The 22,119-nt window shown below is 49.4% G+C and overlaps 1 pseudogene; it reads right to left on the bottom strand.

Moving 5' to 3' along the window:
• Positions 1 to 12,351: 12,351 nt before the first annotated feature.
• On the bottom strand, positions 12,352 to 15,329 carry LOC119333823 (annotated as a pseudogene).
• Positions 15,330 to 22,119: the final 6,790 nt, after the last annotated feature.

Below are 22,119 nucleotides of genomic sequence, written 5' to 3'. Positions count from 1 at the left end.
ATGATTTCTTTTTCATTTAATTTTGTGTTTTCCATTTAATTCTTTTTCATTTGCTGGTATTTTATGATACTACATATTGTACACGTTATGCATACATATATAAATAGAATTTCTAGTAGAACCGATCATAATATATATATCATCGAATGTCTCACAACCATCATTAATTAATTCACACATATATACACACATGTATACATATATCGCGCTATTCGTCACCCTAGTTGAGGAATAGTTATTCTTCACCCCCCTCTATTTTACCATCAATGCATCGTAATTTTACATTCCGTAAGTTTTGTCTTATTTACGACGTAAAAAGAGACCATAAGAAAATATATAATTGCCGTAAAAAATATTTTATGTTATGTAAAATTACAAACGTAAAAACATAGTTTAAAATACACATAAACTACAAATTTTCTTGTCTTATGACCTATATTTTTATTTTCTTATGTCAAATTTTACGTAGTGAATCAATAGGAATGTAACTATTTGAATTCTAAACGTAATTTAATTATGAAATGATCGTAGGATTACCTCAGGTGAAGAATAACTTATTATGCACCTTGGATGATGAATAGTCACACTATATATATATATATATACAATTTCTCCTAATTGGTGCCTTCGGAGCCAGTGGCATTAGCCTAGCTAATTGGTGCCTTCGGAGCACGATAACAATTGGAAGTGGTTCATGGGGGCGGTAGCGGGTAATAGTATTCTCCTTTGGGATCTATGACCTGGTCGAGCAAAAATCCCGCTATTTCCTCTTAAATTGCTTCTATGCGGTCCTGTGCTAGGAGCTTGTCCCGCACCTCTTTGAACTGTTAAGAAGGAGATCAATATGCATGTGTATTAGTTGTGTGACTAGATATCGATAATGGTGTAAAAATTGTGAATATTATTCTGACAATCGATATCGTACCCACTCCTGTCTTTGAGATTTGCTCCTTTCAGACGCCATCATGCGAATGTTCTTGCAAACGTAGTATGCACATAAATCATTCGCCGGCGCCTGCTTGAGGGCCTTTACGAGAATGGAATTTTGATTAGATAATAATTAATCAAGCATGATAATTAAAGAGATGAAAGCTAGCTAGTACTACTTAATTACTTACCTTGGGTCAATACCATTTCAGACTTTGTTTTCATGGGCCTGGAGTGACCCTGATGAACTTTGCCCAAGCCCTGCCCGCTGACAAAGAAAATGAATAAATGGGTTATTAAATAGTTGTTATCAAGAAATGACGAACTAATTAAATAGGCCGAGATATAGTTAATAATGATTGAAATTACCTGTTGACTATTCCCTTCACGATGTTGTAGTCACTTGCTTTCTTAAGTAGCGAGTCTAGTACTTCAACTGTTCCTTCATCAACTTTAATGATTAACAAGATCCAGTGAAATATGCATGCACACATGTTTGCATGTCTTAATTAAGCGGGCATATATATGTAAGCAAAAAACATGTAGCTATAGCTAATAGGGAAAAACAGAATTTGTAGTACAAGACAGTGTGACTCACTGGAAGTTGTAAGGAAGTAGTATATCTTCATTGTATTTGAGTTCCTTGAAGAACTGTAGCATGCTTTCCTCTATACATTTTGCGTGATATGGATCTATTTTCCATGTGTATTCATTAATGGTATTTGGGTCAACGAACCCAATGCCATAGCATCCACCTTTTTTCATTTCATAAATCTTCATCCTGCATAATACCACAGAAAAGAATATAGTGAGGATAATTATAGGTAATGACTGATCAAAATGATCAGCTAGCTTGAGACTTAAATTACAGAAAGAAATCACTTACAGACAATAGCAACTGACGATAGATTTGTCGAGTGCGTCTTTATTGTATAGCTGAAAAAGTTCTGAATACTCAACGGTCACAGCTTTCTTATGGTAGTAATGCTCCTCGTTGACATTCACCATGAGGGACTCTCGATTGGAAATCTTGGTAATGTCCATGTACCATTGATGCAATGCATACATTCTCGTTGGGAGCTTATTGACCTCCTCTGGCTCGACCAAAGGTTGGCCCCGGGCATATTTCCGTTTTATATCCTCCTCTCTAGTCGGAGACATGGGCTCGATATCGAGGAGTTGTCCAACAGTGATCCCAATCGATTCAGCCTGCGCAATATGCTCCTCGGTTATTACCACATCGCTCAACCCAGAAACGTTAACGGTTTGCCCACAATAATATTGGGCGTGCCTACTCTCATGTGTTGTTGGCACAACAAGCGGGGAGATTGATTGCGCCGCCTGTTCTCCCAGCTGGGGAACGGTTTTACCGCATTTTTTGCCAGCTGATTTGCTCGAGCTCGAGCTCGCCTCTTTCTGTAGACGTGCTCGATTTAACTTCCTGAGGTGGCGCTCATAGTCTGTGTCAACAGGCTTGGGAGTTGGTGGTCTAGCCATACGAATGAAGTGGTCAATCTTTTCCACAGGCACTTTCTCCCTTGGCGGCGGTGGCGGTTTCGGTGCAAAATGGGCTTCCACCTCGGCCTTCGATATGGCTACATTTTCCTCCTCGGACTTGTCGTAAGCCTCTGCGGAAGAGGCGCGAGGCTTGGACCATATTGAAATCGCTTGCCTCCGCCTGTACCTGCAGTACTACCTCGACTTGTACCGCTACGCACCATAGCTGAGGCGGCTCTCTTCCGTGATTGCTGAGGTGGCGAAGATGGCTGACGTGGATGAGTTGGAGGAGGAGGAGTGGCCTGAAGCTGTGCCGGACTTGGAGGAGGAGTGGCCTGAAGCTGTGCTGGACTTGGAGGAGGACTGGCCTCACGCTTTGCCAGACTTGGAGGAGGAGTGGCCTCACGCTTTGCCGGACTTGGAGGAGGAGTGGCCTGAAGCTAGGCCGGACTTGAAGGAGGAGTGGCCTGACGCGTTAGTGGACTTGGAGGAGCGGGAGTTTGCTGACTCGGTGGCGGACTGCGACGAGGAGTCGGATGACGCGGTGTCGGTGGCCTTTGAAAGATGATGCAATCCTTTCTCCATAGGATGATACGATGGTTGGCCTCTCCTAGTGTGTGCTCATCGTCACCTCCAGGAATGTCAAGCTCTAGCCCCGAATATTGGTCCACCACCTCATCAACCAAGACACGAGCATAGCCCGGTGGAGTCGGGTTGCAATGGAAGGTTGCCTCGGGGGGATTTGTAAAAGCAAGGGCGTCCGCCACCTTCATGGATATGTTCTTCATTTTGAAGTGTAGCTCGCAGTTAGTGTTCTCCATGATGTCATCCACTGGGTAGCTATCTAGCAATGCATCGCCCGGGGCGGAACCCACGCTGCTTCTCGACATGGATGGGACGGTGCTATCCATTGGTGGATCATCCGCTAGCTGCTGAGACCCCCTTTGCTGGCTAAGTGAGTCGATCTGCTCCTGCTGCCGCCGGAATTTGATTGCCAAGTCCACGTGCGCTGATTCTAGGCCTTGAAGGCGTTCATAGTCTAGCTTCCTCTGCTCCTCCTCCATCTTCCTCTTCTTCTCCTCTGCAATCTTCTTTCTGGCGCAGGTTCTGTAGTCGGCGTTCCAGTCCGAAAACCCCTCATACCACGGAATAGCGCCCATGCCTCGTGTTCTTCTCGGGTGTTCAGGATTTCCCAGGGCACGCGTAAGCTCGTCGTTCTCTCTGTTGGGCTCAAACAACCCGGATCGAGCCTCTTCTATTGCAACAAGTAGCTTATCTTCGGCTCCGTCCAGACATGCCTTCTTGGAAGCTTTGCCTGTCTTCGGGTCCAACTCCCCCACATGCGCATAGAACCAAGTCCTGCACCTGGGGGGCCAGCTCAATGTTTCTGGAGTGACACCTGCATCCAGCATCTCTTTCTCAGACTTATCCCACTTAGGCATTCCCACCACATAGCCACCTGGCCCTACCTTATGGAACTTATCCTTTTTTGCGGCATTGGCCTTGTTTATTCTCGACCGTTCCTTAGATAATTCCGAATCCTTGAATTTTATGAAATCGTCCCAATGAGCACTTTGGTTCTCTAGTGTTCCCTCGAATACTGGAGTCTTCCTCCGTTGACGTACTTGGCCCATTCACGAATCTTGTGGTTCTTGAATGCAACCGCCATCTTCCTAAGAGCAGCGTCCTTGACTTTCTCCACAGCTGCATTTGTGAAATGATCTGGTAGGGTGAAATGTTCCATGAGCGTTTCCCAAAGCAACTATTTTTGTCTGTCGTCGACAAAAGTAACTCCTGGACGTGGCTTTGATGGCTCTCTCCATTCTTGAAGGGAGATTGGGAGTTGGTCCTTCACAAGAACTCCGCACAGACGAACGAACTTGTCCGCAATCTTCTTAGGCGCGAATGGTTCGCCATTAGGTCTGATTGCCTCGATATTGTACTTTACGCCCTCCTTCAACTTTTTGTTCGGGCCTCATTTTGTCCTGTTGCCTGAAGATTTGCTCGATCCGGATGGCTGACATAAGAAAGATCAATTCGTTAATATATCTTCAAGTCATTTAAAACATGTGATGATCACCAGATGCCTGCTTATATAAATATATATACCTCGCCGGTCTTTGTTGTTTCAAGATCAACATTTTCTTCGTCATGTTCATAGTTCACGACTTCATCAATTCGGTCGTCGCGATCGAATATCATATCACCCTCCCCGGTGTTGTTTAGATATTCGGAGCCGTCATAATCTTCTTCATTCTGATCATCATCTGGCCCGCGAGGATTGCGTATGATATTGAACAGGGCCTCTTCTCCCTCTCTGCCGGTATTGTCCGCCATAGGTTTTGTTTAACTAATCCAAAAGAAATATATTCAAATTACAATGCATGGATGCAATCAATTAATAAGGAAAAACTGAATCAATCATAGTACATAATAAGCATCATCGAATATAATCTCGAATACGTCGTCTCGAATAATAGATATAATCTCGAGTACATCGTCTCGAATAATAGATATAATCTCGAATACATCGTCTCGAATAATAGATATAATCTCGAATACATCGTCTCGAATAATATATAATCTCGAATACATTGTCTCGAATATTATATATCTAGTACATCACTGGCTAGGTAGCTAATAAAGATCGAATACTACAGAAGAATCTAGGACACTCGTGGTTCCTGCGGCGCGGGCGGTGGACACCCAAAGAGAAGGAACCCTCACAGGATCATAGCTGAAGTGAGATCCCTGAAGAAACTGCCAGGTATTGGAGAACCTGCCGCCCTCTAACGCAACCATGTAGCGATGGACGTGCTCGTCCTCCTCCCTGACACGGCGACGTACCACCTCCGGCAGGGCCGGCTCCCTCCGCACCAAAACTGGCCCATGCGAACGCCACCAAACGAGATCAGGGTCGACGACGGGACCCGGGGCCGGGTTCCTCATCAAGCGATGCGCCCCTCCAGGCAGCACCTCCCAGTGCCAGCCAGGCGGAGCCTAGTCCCGGACATGGGTCAGCCGGACGTCGTCGCGGACGGGTCGATGGCGAGGATGCGGGCCGGGCATCGTCGAGAACAAATATTAGCTATATGCCCGCAAAAAGTAACATTTTTTTAATGATTGGATTTTGATAACTAAAATTTCTAACATTTCTATATAACTAACATTCCTATAACATTTCTAACAATGCTACTAACATTTCTATAACATTTCTAATATTTCTATAACTAAAAAACAGAAAAAAAATTATAACATTTTTATATATATAACTAACATTTGTATAACATTTCTAATATTTCTATAACTAAAAAAAGAAAAATTTCTATCTTTTTTATAACTAAAAAACAGAAAAATTTCTAACAATTCTAACTATTTTATAACTATTTCTATAACTAAAAAACAAAAAAAATTCTAACAATTCAAACATTTCTATATCATTTCTAACATTGCTATATAACTAACTATTTCTATAACTAAAAAAAGAAAAATTTCTAACAATGCTATGTGTGTGTGCGTGTGTGTGCTCACCGGCGAGGCGAGAGGCGACGAGGGGCGGCGATGGGGACGGCGACGGGCGCGGCGACGACGGGGATAGGGACGGGGCGGCGACGATGGGGACGGGCCGGGGCGGCGACGACAGGGACGGGGCGGCGATGACAGGGACGGGGACGACGTGGGACGGGCCGGGACGGCGCGACGATGACGATGGGGACAACAGGGACGGGGACTTTGGGGCGGCGACGATGGGGACGGGGGCGGCGACGAGGGTTATGGAGACGGGGGCGGCGAGCGACGGGGCAGAGAAGAAGAATCAGAGGAGAAACTGAAATTTTTGAAGTGTTTAGTTCTATAGGATGGACCTTTACTACCGGTTGGAGCCACCAACCGGAACTAAAGACCTGTTTTGGCCAGGCCAAGCGGCGGGAACCGCACCCCCTTTAGTGCCGGGTGGTGGCTCCAACCAGTACTAAAGGCCCCCCCTTTAGTATCGGTTGGTGCTACCACCCGACACTAAAGGGGGTGCGCTGGCGCAGGTGCGGTGCGAAATGTTTAGTCTCACCTCGCTAGCCGAGGGGCGTCCGCACTGGTTTATAAGCCCCAGTGCGGTAGCTCCCTCGAGCTCCTCTCCAAAGCAGGCCTACTGGACCTAAATGTTCTGTGCTGCCATGTGGGCCTACTGGGCCTTTGCGGGCCTGCATCCTGGCCCAACAACAGGTTGGGTTTCTAGTCATATGCAGGCCGTTGTGGCGCAGTAGGTGGGCTCTTTTTTTCTTATTTTTTTTGCTTTATTTATTTTTGTTTGAGTTGTTTTTTTGCTGTATTTAGAGTTTCTTTGTGAATATTTTTGCTTTAGGTACAAAAAATTACAAACTTTCTGTTAGTGCCGGTAGTTTACAAATTTGAATAGTTTAAATTTTGATTTATTTGAAATTTGTGTGAATCACTACTTTGTGAATAACTTAACTTTGAGAATAGATTTTTTAGTGATTCTTTTTTTTATGTTTAATATTAGTGTGTTTTATCATTATATTCAATTTGGTAATGCTTAAGTTATTTAAAAAAATGAAATGCCTTTTGTAACAGATGAGTTTTCGTCCGAAACCCTGATACTTCGAAAAAGATTGTCCATTTAGTACACGAAGTGCATCCAATTTTTGCGGTAACCCTCTCTACTTTTTTGCACATGCTATGTGGGTGAATTATGATACCATGCCAACTTTCAACCTTTTCTGAGTTTATTTAAAATTCTTTTCAATTTCAGGGTCATTTAGCTTAAAAAATCAGTAAAGGCATGAAAGAATTTGTTTGCACATAAAATTTCTTCGCGTTTCAAATGCCAAAACACATAACTACCCTAACTATTACAGAGATTCCCTCCTGGGTGTGAAACACAGAAGAAAGTGATGATAGTGAAGCCGATCACATCCCAGATCTTTGGGTGTGAAACTTTTTCTTCGCGTGTGTCCCTTTGCGCCGTAACCATGGAAAATGTTCATCATTTAACGGGATGTTCGGGTCAATATTCACTGTGAATGGAGCAATTTCATCAAACTTTTCATAATCTTCTGACATGTATGTCTTGTCATCCACTCTCACGATGTTTCTCTTCCTAGAAAGAACTATGTGCCGCTTTGGCTCATCGTACGATGCATTCGCTTCCTTATCATTTCTTTTTCTTAGCTTGGTACACATGTCCTTCACATAGAAAACCTGTGCCACATCATTGGCTAGGACGAATGGTTCGTCTGCATACGCAAGATTGTTGAGATCCAGTGTTGTCATTCCGTACTGCGGGTCTTCCGTTACCCCGCCTCGTGTCATATTGACCCATTTGCACCGAAACAAAGGGACCTTCAAACCACGTCGATAGTCAAGTTCCCATATGTCCTGTATATAACCATAATATGTTTCCTTTCCTGTCTTGGTTTCTGCATCAAAGCGGACACCACTATTTTGGTTGGTACTCTTCTTATCTTGGGCGATCGTATAAAATGTATTACCATTTATCTCGTACCCTTTGAAAGTCATTATATTCGAAGATGGTAACTGGGACAACAAGTACATGTCATCTTCAATAGAGGTGTCATGCATGGTATGTGTCTGCAACCAGCTAGCGAAACTCCTGGTTTGTTCATGTGTAATCCAGTCATTAGACCGCTTCGGGTGTTTGGAGCGTAGCAAATTCTTGTATTCATCCATATACGGAGCCATCAAGGCGGAATTCTGTAGAACTGTATAGCGTGCTTCAGTGAGAGAATGTTCGTCCATACATATTATTTGTTCCCCTCCTAGCGTGCCTTTTCCATCCAGTCTGCCCTTATGCTGCGATTCAGGAACACCAATCGGCTTAAGGTCAGGAATGAAGTCAATACAAAACTCAATGACCTCCTCATTTTCATGGCCCTTGGAGATGCTTCCTTCTGGCCTAGCACGGTTAGGAACATATTTCTTTAAGACTCCCATGAACCTCTCAAAAGGGAACATATTGTGTAGAAATACAGGACCCAAAACGTTAATCTCTTTGCATAGGTGAACTAGGACGTGCGTCATGATGTTGAAGAAGGATGGCGGGAACACCAACTCGAAACTGCACCAAATCATTCTCTAACCTTGGTATGATTTCTGGATCGATTACCTTCTGAGAGATTGCATTGAGAAATGCAGATAGATTCACAATGGCTAATCGGACGTTTTCCGGTAGAAGCCCCCTCAATGCAACCGGAAGCAGTTGCGTCATAATCACGTGGCAGTCATGAGACTTTAGGTTCTGGAACTTTTTCTCTGCCATGTTTATTATTCCCTTTATATTTGACGAGAAGCCAGACGCTACCTTAATACTAAGCAGGCATTCAAAGAAGATTTCCTTCTCTTCTTTGGTAAGAACATAGCTTGCATGACCCTGATGTATGCCGTCTTTTCCGTGCATACGTTGCTGGTCCTCCCGTGCCTCAGGTGTATCTTTTGTCTTCCCATACACGCCCAAGAAGCCAAGCAGGGTCACACAAAGATTCTTTGTCACGTGCATCACGTCGATTGCGGAGCGGACCTCTAGGTCTTTCCAATAGGGCAGGTACCAAAATATAGATTTCTTCTTCCACATGGGTGCGCGTCCGTTAGCGTCATTCGGAACAGGTTGTCCACCAGGACCCTTTCCAAAGACCACCTTCAAATCCTTGACCATATCATGTACATCAGCACTAGTATGGTGGCAAGGCTTCGTCCGGTGATCCGCCTCACCTTTGAAATGCTTGCCTTTCTTTCTTACGGGATGCCTGCTCGGAAGAAATCGACGATGTCCTAGGTACACATTCTTCTTACAATTAGCCAAATATATACTGTCGGTATCGTCCAAACAGTGCGTGCATGCGCGGTATCCCTTGTTTGTCTGTCCTGAAAGGTTACTGAGAGCAGACCAATCATTGATGGTCACGAACAGCAACACCTTTATGTCAAATTCTTCCCCCATGTGCTCATCCCACGCACGTACACCTGTTCCATTCAACAGTTGTAAGAGTTCTTCAACTAATGGCCTTAGATACACATCAATGTCGTTGCCGGGTTGCTTAGGGCCTTGGATGAGCACTCGCATCATAATGAACTTCCGCTTCATGCATAACCAAGGAGGAAGGTTATACAAACATAGAGTCACAGGCCAGGTGCTATGGTTGCTGCTCTGCTCCCCAAAAGGATTAATGCCATCTGCGCTTAGACCAAACCATACGTTCCTTGCGTCATCTGCAAACTCCTTCCCGTACTTTCTTTCGATTTTTCTCCACTGCGACCCGTCAGCGGGTACTCTCAACTTTCCGTCTTTCTTACGGTCTTCTCTGTGCCATCGCATCGCCTTGGCATGCTCTTTGTTTTGGAACAAACATTTCAACCATGGTATTATAGGAGCATACCACATCACCTTGGCAGGAATCTTCTTCCTGGGGCGCTCGCCCTCGACATCACTGGGGTCATCGCGGCTGATCTTATAGCGCAATGCACCACATACCGGGCAAGCGTTCAAATCCTCATACTCACGGCGGTAGAGGATGCAATCATTAGGGCATGCATGTATCTTCTGCACCTCTAACCCTAGAGGGCAGACAACCTTCTTTGCTTGGTACGTACTCTCAGGCAATTCGTTGTCCTTTGGAAGCATATCATTTATCATTACCAGCAACTTTCCAAATCCCTTGTCAGATACACCATTCTCTGCCTTCCGTTGCAGTAATTCCAGTGTGGTGCCCAACTTTTTCTTGTCACCTTCGCAATTCGGGTACAACAATTTTTTGTGATCCTCTAACATGCGCTGCAACTTCTTCTTCTCTAAATCACTTGCGCAGTTTCTCTTTGCCGACCTAGATTATCAACGGGCTCATCCGATGCCTCTTCTTCAGCTTCTTCCCGCATTGCCGGCTCAGCTTCTTCCCGCATTACCAGCTCAGCTTCTTCCCTCATTGTTGTATCATCGTATTCAGGGAACCCATGGCCAGGATAGCTGTCGTCGTCCTCTTCTTCTTCATTGTCTTCCATCATAACCCCTCTTTCTCCATGCTTGGTCCAAACATTATAGTGGGGCATGAAACTGGACTCAAACAGGTGGACGTGAATGGTTCTTGACGTAGAGTAATTGCGACCATTCTTACAGCCAGCACATGGACAATGCATAAAACCATCCGCTCGCTTGTTTGCCTCAGCCGCAAGCAGAAAAGTACACACGCCATTAATGAATTCGGGAGAGCATCGGTCATCGTACATCCATTGCCGGCTCATCTTCAATACACAGCACCGAGAACATCAAATTAATACAATACATAAAGTTCATACATAAAGTTCATACATAAAGAGCATACAGCACTTCAATGCAACAAACAAATAACTCTCTAGCTAAAGAATTTAAATGCAACAACAAATGCGATCAAGATCGCAACTAAGGTAACAATTGATCCAACAGCATAATGATACCAAGCCTCACTATGAATGGCATATTTTCTAATCTTTCTAATCTTCAAGCGCATTTTCTCCATCTTAATCTTGTGATCATCGACGACATCGGCAACATGCAACTCCAATTCCATCTTCTTCCCCTCAATTCTTTTCAATTTTTCCTTCAAATTCTCATTTTCTCTTTCAACTAAATTTAACCTCTCGACAATAGGGTCGGTTGGAATTTCGGGTTCAACTACCTCCTACATACAAATATCTATGTTAACTTGATGGGCATAATTTGTCATAAACACGAAATGCAATGAATAGTTTTAAAAGAGAATATACCACATCCGAATCATAACCCGGACAAGGGCCGACGGGGACGGATATCAAAACCATGGCACCATGCATAACAAACAACGTATGGGTAAGATAATTATACGAGTAACTATATATCCAAATCACACAAACATCATTTTTTTTATATAAAACTTCATGAACAAGAGGCTCACCACAAGGTGGTGCCGGCGACGGGACGTTGCGAGCGATCGACGTTGGTTACGACGGAGATTTAGAAGGTACTAAGTAAACCACACCTACATATGCAAAACTAAGTGTTATTTTTGACCTCAAATTGCATATAAATCAAATACTAGCACATATATATAATTCCTCCCAAATTAATAAACTCAAAAATCAATCACTATATAAAGCATTGCACGAGCTAATCTAGCAATGAGAGATGAAAGGAAAGAGTTGCTAACCTTTGTGGTCATTTGAATGGATGGGGGCCTTCAAATCTTGGGCAAAATGTGTGATGAGCTTGAGAGGAAGAGGGGAAAGAACAGAGAGGAGGGGGGAAAGGGGAAGAACAGAGCGAGCTCGGGTGGACGAAGGGTCTATGTAGGATGACCTTTAGTATCGGTTCGTGATACGACCCGGTACTAAAGGTGCTGGAGGGGCCCCGGGCTGATAACATCCTGCCACCACTCACTTTAGTACCGGTTCGTGGCACGAACCGGTGCTAAAGGTTCGCCACGAACCGGTACTAATGAGAGTGGCCCGACTAGCCATTGGAACCGGCACTAATGTACACATTAGTGCCGGCTCAAATTCAAACCGGCACTAATGTGCTTCACGTTTGACCCTTTTTCTACTAGTGATTGTGACCAAGTTTATACAAAAAATGATTAACATCCACAATACCAAATCAATACCATTAGAATTATGATTCAATATATTTTCATGCTATACATATGTGTTATTGTGAAAGCTTAGATTGTTTGACTTAGGTCAAAACTAATATGCGGAGTAAATAAAGACAAAGGAAGGAAGTACTAAAACAATTCTTGATGCCACCGGTGGGGATCCCCAAATTTGATCTGTATTCATGAATGGCACGATAAATTCTTTTGTATTGCCATCTACGCTTGTACAATTGTCCTCTTGTCAAATTGATTCACCAATGAGAAGATTGGCGCGTCCCGGCGTCTGAATTACGTGAGCTCATGAGACGATGTGCTGTAGCACTCGCGGCACCGGTGGCACGTGGACATGGACCATGCCCTCCAACACCTGCACGACCTGCGCCATGGTGGGCCGCAACGCCTCCTCGTCCTGGATGCACCAGCACGCCACCCTGCATGCCCGCTCCAGCTCCTCTAGCCTCACTTGGCCGCGCAGCCGCGGGTCAGCCAACTCGCCCACCTTCCTTTCAACAATCTTTCCTGTAGCCCACACCGGGAAGAAGGTCCACGAATCACTACTCCCGCTCCCTGCTGCCTCCACCTCGCTGTATCCCTCAGAGTTTCGTCGTCCCGGGATGAGCTCAAAGAGCACCATACCAAAGCTGTAGACGTCTGCCTTGGCACTGATAGGGTGCCCAGAGATCCATTCCAGCGCCAGGTACCCTATGGTGCCCCGCATCATTGTCAGCGCGCGGCTGAAGTCCCTCCCAACCAGCTTTGCCATCCCAAAATCGGCGATTCTCGGGGACATGTCCTCATCTAGAAGGATGTTCTCCGGCTTGATGTCACAGTGTATGATGCACTCGTGGCAGCGAAGGTGCAGGTACGCCAGCCCTCTCGCCACACCGACCATGATGCAGTACCGGTCGCACCAGCTCAGGCATGCACCGTTGCGGAAGAGGAGGCCGGCGAGGGAGCCTATGGGCATGTACTCGTAGACAAGCATCTTCTCGTTGCCGGATTAGGAGAACCCAAGGAGTCGGACGAGGTTCACGTGCTGGATGCAGCCTAGCGTGCTCACCTCTGTCCAGAACTGCTTGTCTACCTGTCCAAGACTTTCTAGCTTCTTGACTGCCACATTGACATGTGTCGTATTGTGTCCCTTTTGTTTTTTTATGATACCAAGGTACACTGATCCGAAGCCACCGCCACCCAGCCGCTCCGAGAAGTTCTTCGTGGTAGCACGGAGTTCACTGTAACTGTACACGGCCAAGGAGCATCCGATCTTGTTTGCTGTACTGGCCACTTTCCTGCGGGAAAGAAGAATCCTCCAGGCTAGTATGGAGGATGCACCCAATGCTACAACACTAGACAATGTGATGCCAAGGGCAACCCATAACTTATTCCCCCCTTTCTTCATGTCTACGTTGCGGAGATCTTGCAATCCTCTTTCTGAAAGCCGGAGATACAGTTCTGACCCGGGGCTACCAGAGTCTGCATAGAGTCCCTGAAGATTGCGGAGCTCTCCATGCCAGATGGTGCACTCCCCAGCGGAGAAGGCGTAGGCCTAGCAAGAGCAGTTCTTTAGGCAAGCCAATCCACACTCTACTTTGCTCTGGGCAGCGCCTAGGACAATTGATTCATCGGGGAGATTCATGTTTGGCAGCGCAAAGAACCCGTCCGTTGTCGACCCGTTGCGTGCGCACGTGAGCGGTGAGCTCCGGCGGCACCCACCACTCCAGTCATTGAGTATCCAGTCCCCCTTCGATACCGGAGCGAACCCAGGCGAGCACCGGCACGGCAGCCGGTTCTTCTAGTCGCAGACGCCAAACGCGCCGCAGAGCGCATACACGTCGCACTGCGAGGTGGGCGCGGTCCACAATAGTTGCCAGCTCTGGCTCGCGGGCATCCAGATGTATATATTCGTCTGGCCAGAGACCTCGAGCACCACGCGTGTGATGGTTGCATTGTCATAGAGGACATTGGTGAGGCGCCGGTAAGCCGGCGTCTCAACGTATGTTACATTGTAGAGGAAGTTCCTCGCCGCCTCTGGTAGCTTTGCAAAGACCCGCCCCATCCAAACGCCGGTCCGCCAATACACGCGGGACCGGTTCCATAGATAGAAGAACTCGCTGCTGCCGCTGGGGTCAATCATGTCCGTGAACATTCCCGGCGCGGGGTCTTGGGCGTTCCGCCAGAATGTCAGCGCCTGGTACTTGCCGGTGAGCTTGTTCTCCCCGAGCCAGGCGTCCGGCACTTGCGTGTCCGTCGGATGGTCAAAACTCTGCCACAACATGTTGGAGGAGTTGCCACCATCCACAAGGACCATGTTGCCATTGTCGCGGATCTCCGCCGTGTTGTTCGAGCCTGGTGACGATGAAGACAGGTTCGATGACCACACGACCACCGGCGATCCGGAGGCAGAGGTGGGACCGACAAGCTCGAGGTTGCCATCGGCGTCGGACACCCGGAGCTCCACGGAGATGAGGCCAGACAGAGGACTCGCGCGGTTGCCGACCCAGATGATGGTCTGTCCAGGGATGTTCTTGTACCAGATCCCGATGTAGAACCTGCCGTCGGAGCTGCCAGCAGGGCTGAACAGGCCGAGCTCGAACTTGCCCTGTGGCGAGACCACCGTGTCGTTGCCCCGCAGCGGACGCCGCGCCGAGACTGCAGTTGTGAAGCAAAAAATCAAGGGCTACGAAGCTGGCCATGATGATCAGTGACATGGTGGTGCCGTTACGTTTGCCGGCGAATTCTCTATGGAGCTTGCATGCAGGTGGGAACACAGAGACGGCGGGTAGGAGGAAGTATGATCCGAAACTACTTTGGCCACGATAGTGCTTGGCCTGGCCGACATATTAATAACCTATGACGACTTCTACTTTTCGTGCGTACAATTCACACTATAGTTAAAAAATTGCATAGACAAACAAGAAATCTAGCTATTTCCGCTCCCGACCTGCCCCAACCCATCGCCCACTGGCCCATACCGGCGGCTTTCACTCCGGCGCCGCCGGCCACCGCACAGCCCCAGCCGCTCTCCTACCTGGCCTGCCTTGCCGGTCCGTCCCAGCCACTTCCTTGGGGCTTCCCTGACCCACATCGCTCTTCGCGGCCGGCTCCGCGGGAATCTGATCCAGATCCAGATTGGGGCACTCCTCCGCCTCCGCCTCCTGGTCGCCCTTCCGGCGAGGACTCTGAGGTGGACTGCGTCCTGGAGACCCCGCCCGAGCTCCTTCCCCGTGCGCCCCCAACCACCGTCTTCAATGCTCCTGCTTCAGGCCGTTCCCCCATCCCGTCGTGCATTGATGGTATTAATGGCGGAGACCGTTCGGGATGGCTTGCGTGCTTTCGGCCCGCCCCTGCGCAGGCCGCGGCTGAGCAATCACTCCCGCGCGGCGCGGCGACTGTGGGGCTCGAGGATGAGGTGACGACGCCATGGATCGAGGTCAGGCATGGGCGGCTGCGCCCTGCGTCGGCCCCTGTTACTGCCTTCACTCCCCGCGCCCCTCCTCCCGCTTGGATAAAAGGCCTCTGCTTCCACTGTCTCAAGCCTCGACATCGCGCCGTCGACTGCCGCGACCCTATCACCTGCAGACGGTGCTTCCGCTCCGGCCACATAGCGCGTAGCTGCACCCACGCTCCGCGCCCGCACCTGCGCCCCGGTGCTCCCTCGCCCGCTCTGCGTCGAGCTCCTCCTCTCGCGCCTGCTCGTATCCGCCTGCCGGCACCCACGCCCGTGCCTCCCCAAGCTAACATGGCTTCCTCCTCCGCTGCTTCTTCGGCCTGGGCTGGTGACCACAACGCCCGCCCGGAGGTGTTCGCCTTCATCCACAACACCCCGGCCATGCAAGTGGAGGCGGCGCTCCTGGAATCCAACGGGGTGGTGGCCTGGTTCGACCGCGACCGCCGTGCCTCCACCAACGAGGTTGCTGCGGTCATTGCAGACGAGGTTGGCGCCTTGGCGCCGGATGTCATCGTCGTCTTCCACTTCCCCGAGCGGTTCCTGGTGCGTTTCATCCACAAGCATCACGCTGACATCGCCACATCCCGCCCGGAGCTCCCGTTCGGCGACACCAAGCTTCAGATGCGAGCCTGGCGCCTGGAAGCCCATGCAGAGCATGTCGACCTCCGCCACCACGTGCGCCTCTGCCTCGAGGGGCTGCTGCTGTACACTTGGGACGAGAAGGCGGTTGCCAAGGCCGTCGGCTCTGGCTGCTCGCTGGACTACATCGAGCCGGCATCCAAGATCAAGTCGGTGACCGATGTGCTGGCATTGTGGGCGTGGACGCCATGCCGAAGCAGGGTGCCAAGGGTGAGCTGGGTCACTTTCCCCGTCCGCAATGGTGGCGCCCCGGTGTACGGGCGCAAGGGGCTGGAGCATCATGTCCTAGTCCACCTCGACATCCATGAAGATCCATCCTCTGGCAAAGTGGTGTCCAGGCCTAACCCGTGGAAATCAAACATCATGGATGGGGAGACGATGCCGCGTGACAGGCGCGAGCGCATCTCTCGTCCTATTCAGCGCGGCCGCCAAGACCGCAGGGACCGGGACGACGAAGGGGACCGTGGCCGGGGGCGCGACGACCGGGGCACGTCCAGAGGCGGGCAAGGCTGGGGCGAGCGCATCCGCCGGAGCCTCTCCCGTGCTCCGCGTGAGGAGCAGCGTGACACCGGCAGAGAACGCCGGGATGGGCGTCAGGGGAGCCGCGATGGTCGCCGCCGCGGCAACTCTGGGCTGCCCGCTGTCCAGGGCGCTGTTCCGGTGCCTCTCGGCTCTGGCCCCATGTGCGTTCCTCCCATGCATGTTGGGGAGCTTGAGCCTGCTTCAGATGCTGTTGGTGCTCGGGGCCGTAGCCCGGTCAGGCAGTAGCGGCCGGCCTCTGCCAGGCACATATCTAGGGACGCACGCACCCTCCCGGCATCACCACCCCTTTCTCCTACAACGGTGCTCCGAACCCCGCCGACCTCCAAGCGTGACGAAGCTCATGCTGCTGCGGCGGCCTCCCAAAACCTGAGTCCGGCGCTCATCGAGCTTTGTTCGCCGACCATGATGCAGCGACCTCTTCTGGACATGTCCCCGATGCGCCCCCCAGGCTTTGAAGCCTCGCCCACTCCGCCTCTCCAGTGCAACGGCAACCTGCAGCGAACCCCTTCGCCAACCCGTGCTTGCCTTGTTGATGCTGGACATGACCTGCCCGCTGGCTTGGCGGAGCTCGTTGTGCCCTGTCTAGAGCTTCCAGCAACGCTCTTCTGCTCAAAACAGCCGGCGCTCCTGCCGCTCACATCTGTGCAACCTTCTGAAGCACCCATGGCATCACCGAGGCCAAGCCCTCCAGCATCCCGTCGGAAGACCTTGGCAGGCATGAGGATCTCCAAGGAAGGCGAGATCTCTCTGCAACAGATCAGGCGCCCTTCCAACCGCACGCCGGCTGCCCCGGTTGCAAAGGTGGCTGAGCGCCTTGTTTTCGCAGCCTGGGCATAACCAAAGATGGTGAAGATGTCACCGCTTCGACCCTGAATGTGTTCACAGAGAGATTCAAGGAGCAGCTCCCCCCTGAAGTGATTGTGGCCATGAGGGATTTTTTCAAGCTTGACGATAGTGCTATTGCTGCTGTCGAGGACGCGCTGATAGACCACGGTGGTGCAGCGGCTATGGACTCTGTGTGGCTGGAACAAGATGGCCAGGGATCGCAGCCGGCGATCGCCTGAGTAGGCAGTCCCTGGGTTAGGGCCTTCATGTTTGTTATGTTAGTACGCCATCCTGATGCTTTCGAGGGGATTGCACTTGCTACTAGTTTGCACGTATCCAGTTCGTGCATAGGTTTTAGTTACTTTGGGTCTTGTAGATGGGACTGTGTTCCCATTGTGTGTGTGTTGGTGTTTAGTCAGGTTCGGCCGTGGGCCATGTACCTATGACTTGGATCCCCTCCTGGTTGTATTATTGTTATTCCTTATGTTAGTCAAAGGGCATCTGCTGTGAACCCATGACAGAACAGCCTATCAATACACTCAGCTGGAATGTGAGAGGGCTTAATTGCCCGAACCGTAGAGCAGCTGTCAAGGCTACCATCTCTGACACCACTTGTCATTTGGTCTGTCTCCAGGAGACTAAGTTGAGCACCGTTGATAGATACATTGCTACTTCTCTCGGTGGAAACAAGCTTCAGAGTTTCGCGCATCGACCGGCCACCGAAACCAGGGGCGAAATCCTTATGCTATGGGATGACAGCCTCCTTCATGTCTCCGACATCACCACCTCGACTTTTTGTCTCTCTGCTATGGTGCGGATTCGCGCTTCCGACTCCTCCTTCAAAATCACGCCCGTCTATGGCCCCACCGACAACGCCTCCAAAGATGCTTTCTTTGCGGAGCTGCTTAGCCAGAAGCCACCTCCGGGAGTGGCATGGCTTGCCAGTGGAGACTTCAACCAAATCTACCGTGCCAGGGATAAAAACAAACGGAATGTTAACCGTAGCAGAATCAATCGCTTTTGTGCCGCTTTGCAATCTTGCGAGCTCAAGGAGATCCATCTACAGAACAGGCGTTTCACCTGGAGCAATGAGAGGACAAATCCCACCCTTTGCAAACTTGACTCCTTCTTCTGCAACGCCAAGTGGGACACCACCTTCAACACCCATGTGTTGCATGCCTTGTCGTCATCCCTCTCCGACCACTGCCCTCTCTTGCTTGCTGATGACAAAGGACCCAAAAGACCTCAATCTTTCAAGTTTGAAAATTTCTGGACCTCCCTTCCAGGATTCCATGACATCGTCCAAAAGGCATGGGCCGAGGGCGTGTCACACACGGAGCCTTATCTCATTTTGCATCACAAGCTCAAGAAGACCGCGCTACGTCTCAAGGAGTGGAGTAGAAGACTCTTCTCAGCAGCAAACATTCACTTCCACGCGGCACTACTCGTGATCCTAAGGCTGGACATTGCGCAGGAATCGCGCCCCCTATCACCGGAGGAGCTTGACCTACGTGCTAGACTAAAACGCAGGGTGATCAGTTTGGCAGTTCTGTAGAGGGCCAGAAAGAGCCAATGCGCCCGAATCACTAACCTCAAGGAGGGTGATGCAAACACAAAGTTCTTCCACCGCCGCGTCAATGCCCGAAGAAGAAAGAACCACATCCACCGCATCAAGCTCGCAAGCGGTTGGGTTACTGACCATAGCCAAAAAGAAAAGATCATCCATGACCACTTCTCTGAGGTCATGGGGAAGGGGCACACGAGCAACCTTGACTTCAATTGGGAGGAGCTCAACGTGCAGCCGGTCGACCTTCACACCCTGGATGACACTATCACTGAGGAGGAGGTTTAGAACGCCATTAATGAAATGCCAAGCGACAAGGCTCCCGGCCCGGACGGCTTCACGGGTATCTTTTTCAAGAAATGTTGGGCCATCGTCAAACCTGATATCATGTGAGTCATCCACCGGTTTGACTCCCTTCACACGTCCAATCTTCAATGGTTGAACTCCGCCAATGTGGTGCTCTTGCCCAAGAAGGATGGCGCGGAGGGCATCTCCGATTATAGGCCCATAAGCCTCATCCATGCCATTGCCAAAATCATTGCTAAGGTGCTCCCCTTGCGGCTTGCCCCGCATATGGATGCCCTCATCTCCAACGCCCAAAGCGCCTTCATAAAAAAGAGAAGTATCCATGACAACTTCATGTATGTGCGGAACTTTGCTCGACGCCTCCACAAGCGCAAGACCCCTGCCCTTCTGTTCAAGCTTGACATAAGAAAAGCCTTCGACTCTGTCAAATGGGAATTCATCCTGGACCTCCTGCAACGTAGGGGTTTCCCTAGCAAATTCCGTGACTGGATTGCCTCACTGCTTTGCTCCTCATCCTCGCGTTTCCTGCTCAATGGGCTGCCCGGACCTCCCATCTATCATGGTCGTGGTTTTCGTCAAGGGGACCCGATCTCGCCGCTGCTATTCGTCCTCGCAATTGACCCGCTTCACCAAATTCTTGAGTTGGCAACTAGGAAGGGCCTCCTGCATAAGATTCGGGGATGAGGCGCTATGATGAGAACCTCCTTATATGCGGATGACGCAGCTATTTTCATGGCCCCAATCAAAAGCGACGTTGACAACCTCGCCACCATCTTGAAGGGTTTCGGGGATGTCACGGGTCTATGCACCAACTTCCACAAGAGTTTGGTTGTGCCAATCAGATGTGCCAATGTTGACTTGGATCATGTCCTCAGTGCCGTTCCCGTGTCTAGAGCCACCTTCCCGATGAAATACCTGGGACTCCCACTCTCGGTCTGGCAGCTCAAGACTGTGGATTTCCAATACCTTGAAGACAAGGCGGCCGGCAAGCTTGCCACCTGGGACGGCCAAAACATCACCACCATCGGGCGCACGACACTGGTCAGATCGGTTATTGCCTCCCAAGCAGTGTATGCCATCACACCTCTCATCGTGCCACCACGCTCTCTTCACAACATCAACAAATTGGAGAGGGCTTTCCTTTGGTCTGGTTCAGATAAGACGACCGGTGCCAAATGTAAAGTGAATTAGAAGGTGGTTTGCCGCCCCAAGGAGTATGGAGGCCTTGGGGTTCTAGACACTGACAAGTTTGCTTGTGCCTTACGCCTTAGGTGGCCATGGTATGAATGGAAGGAGCCAAACAAGCTTTGGGTGGGGCTTGGGAACCCTTGCACAGAGGAGGACATGGACTTCTTCTATGCCTCAACGACCATCATTTTGGGCAACGGTGCCAAAACACCTTTTTGGGATTCCCCATGGCTTCTTGGGCGGAAACCGAAGGACATTGCCCCCTTGATTTATGCGGCCTCCACGCACAAGAACTGGAAGGTGCGGGAGGCCCTCCATGGAGATGCTTGGATTCTTAAGATCGGTCGCAACACCATTGTCTCCGGTGCCCACATCCTCCAATTCTTTACGTTATGGATGCTTGTGCATGACCTACACTTGGATCAACAAACTGACGATGACATTATTTGGAAACACGCCAACGATGGGTCCTACTCCGCGGCCACCGCCTACAAGGCTCAGTTTCTTGGACTGACACTTTCGCCCATGGACTTTATGATCTGGAAGGCTTGGGCCCCTCCTAAGATCAAGTTTTTTGCTTGGTTGGCTATCCAAGACCGGATTTGGACAGCCGACAGATTGGAGCGGCGCGGTTGGCAAAACTGTGGTCTTTGCCCGCTTTGCAATCGTGTTGGCGAGACGGGTGCACACCTCTTCTACAAATGCCGCTACACCATAAGGCTATGGAACTCGGTCATCCTTGAATTTGGTCTAGCACACATGGACACCTCCTCTTGGCATTTGGATGGATCCGTTTTGGAATGGTGGGAAAAGCGAACCTGCTTGCAAAACCCAAACCGACGAGCCCTGGCCTCACTTACAATGCTAGTCTCTTGGACGATCTGGAGCGAGCGTAATGCTCGGGTCTTCCGACACAAGAGCGCACCGCCTCCGGTCTTTCTCCGTGCTATCATCAACGACGTCAAGCTTTGGATTATTGCGGGAGCTAAAAAACTGGGGTGTATTCTTGTGCGCGAGTAGTTGCCATGCCGGGCATACGGATCATTTGTAACACTCTAAAACACTTCTCTCTTATTTAATGAATGAGGCAAATCTTTTGCCTTCGTTTCGAAAAAAAAAACTTTTCGTGCGTTCTAGATTTACAGACTAGTAGTAGTTTGATTGCATGGCTGGTGTGGCCTTGAACTGGTCCATGTCTTGAGCGGCGACATGTGCTGCTGAGTCCTCCACGTACTACATCTACTGATTTTTTAGGATAACTTCGGTCTATTCATCACCTTGTTAAGATGGTAAAGAAACACCAGAAATAAAAAATAAGGGGTGATCAGGTCTCAGTCGACTGAGATTTAATCAAATCTTAGTCAGTGAGATAATATGCAGAGAGAAAAATATAAAACTGAAAAGAAAATTTTGTACAGATCTTAAAGTAAGATCTTATGGATGTAGCATCGGCTGAGACTTAATGAAGTTTTACTCGACTGAGACTTAGCAACACTATAAAAAATACATTTAGATCCGTAGACCACCAAGCGAAGACTACTACCACTAGAGTG

This window comes from Triticum dicoccoides, chromosome 7A, assembly GCF_002162155.2.
Source record: "Triticum dicoccoides isolate Atlit2015 ecotype Zavitan chromosome 7A, WEW_v2.0, whole genome shotgun sequence".
Classification (NCBI taxonomy): Eukaryota; Viridiplantae; Streptophyta; class Magnoliopsida; order Poales; family Poaceae; genus Triticum; species Triticum dicoccoides.
The sequence above is the reverse complement of the archived record's forward strand: the minus strand, read 5'-3'. Positions and strand labels throughout refer to the sequence as shown.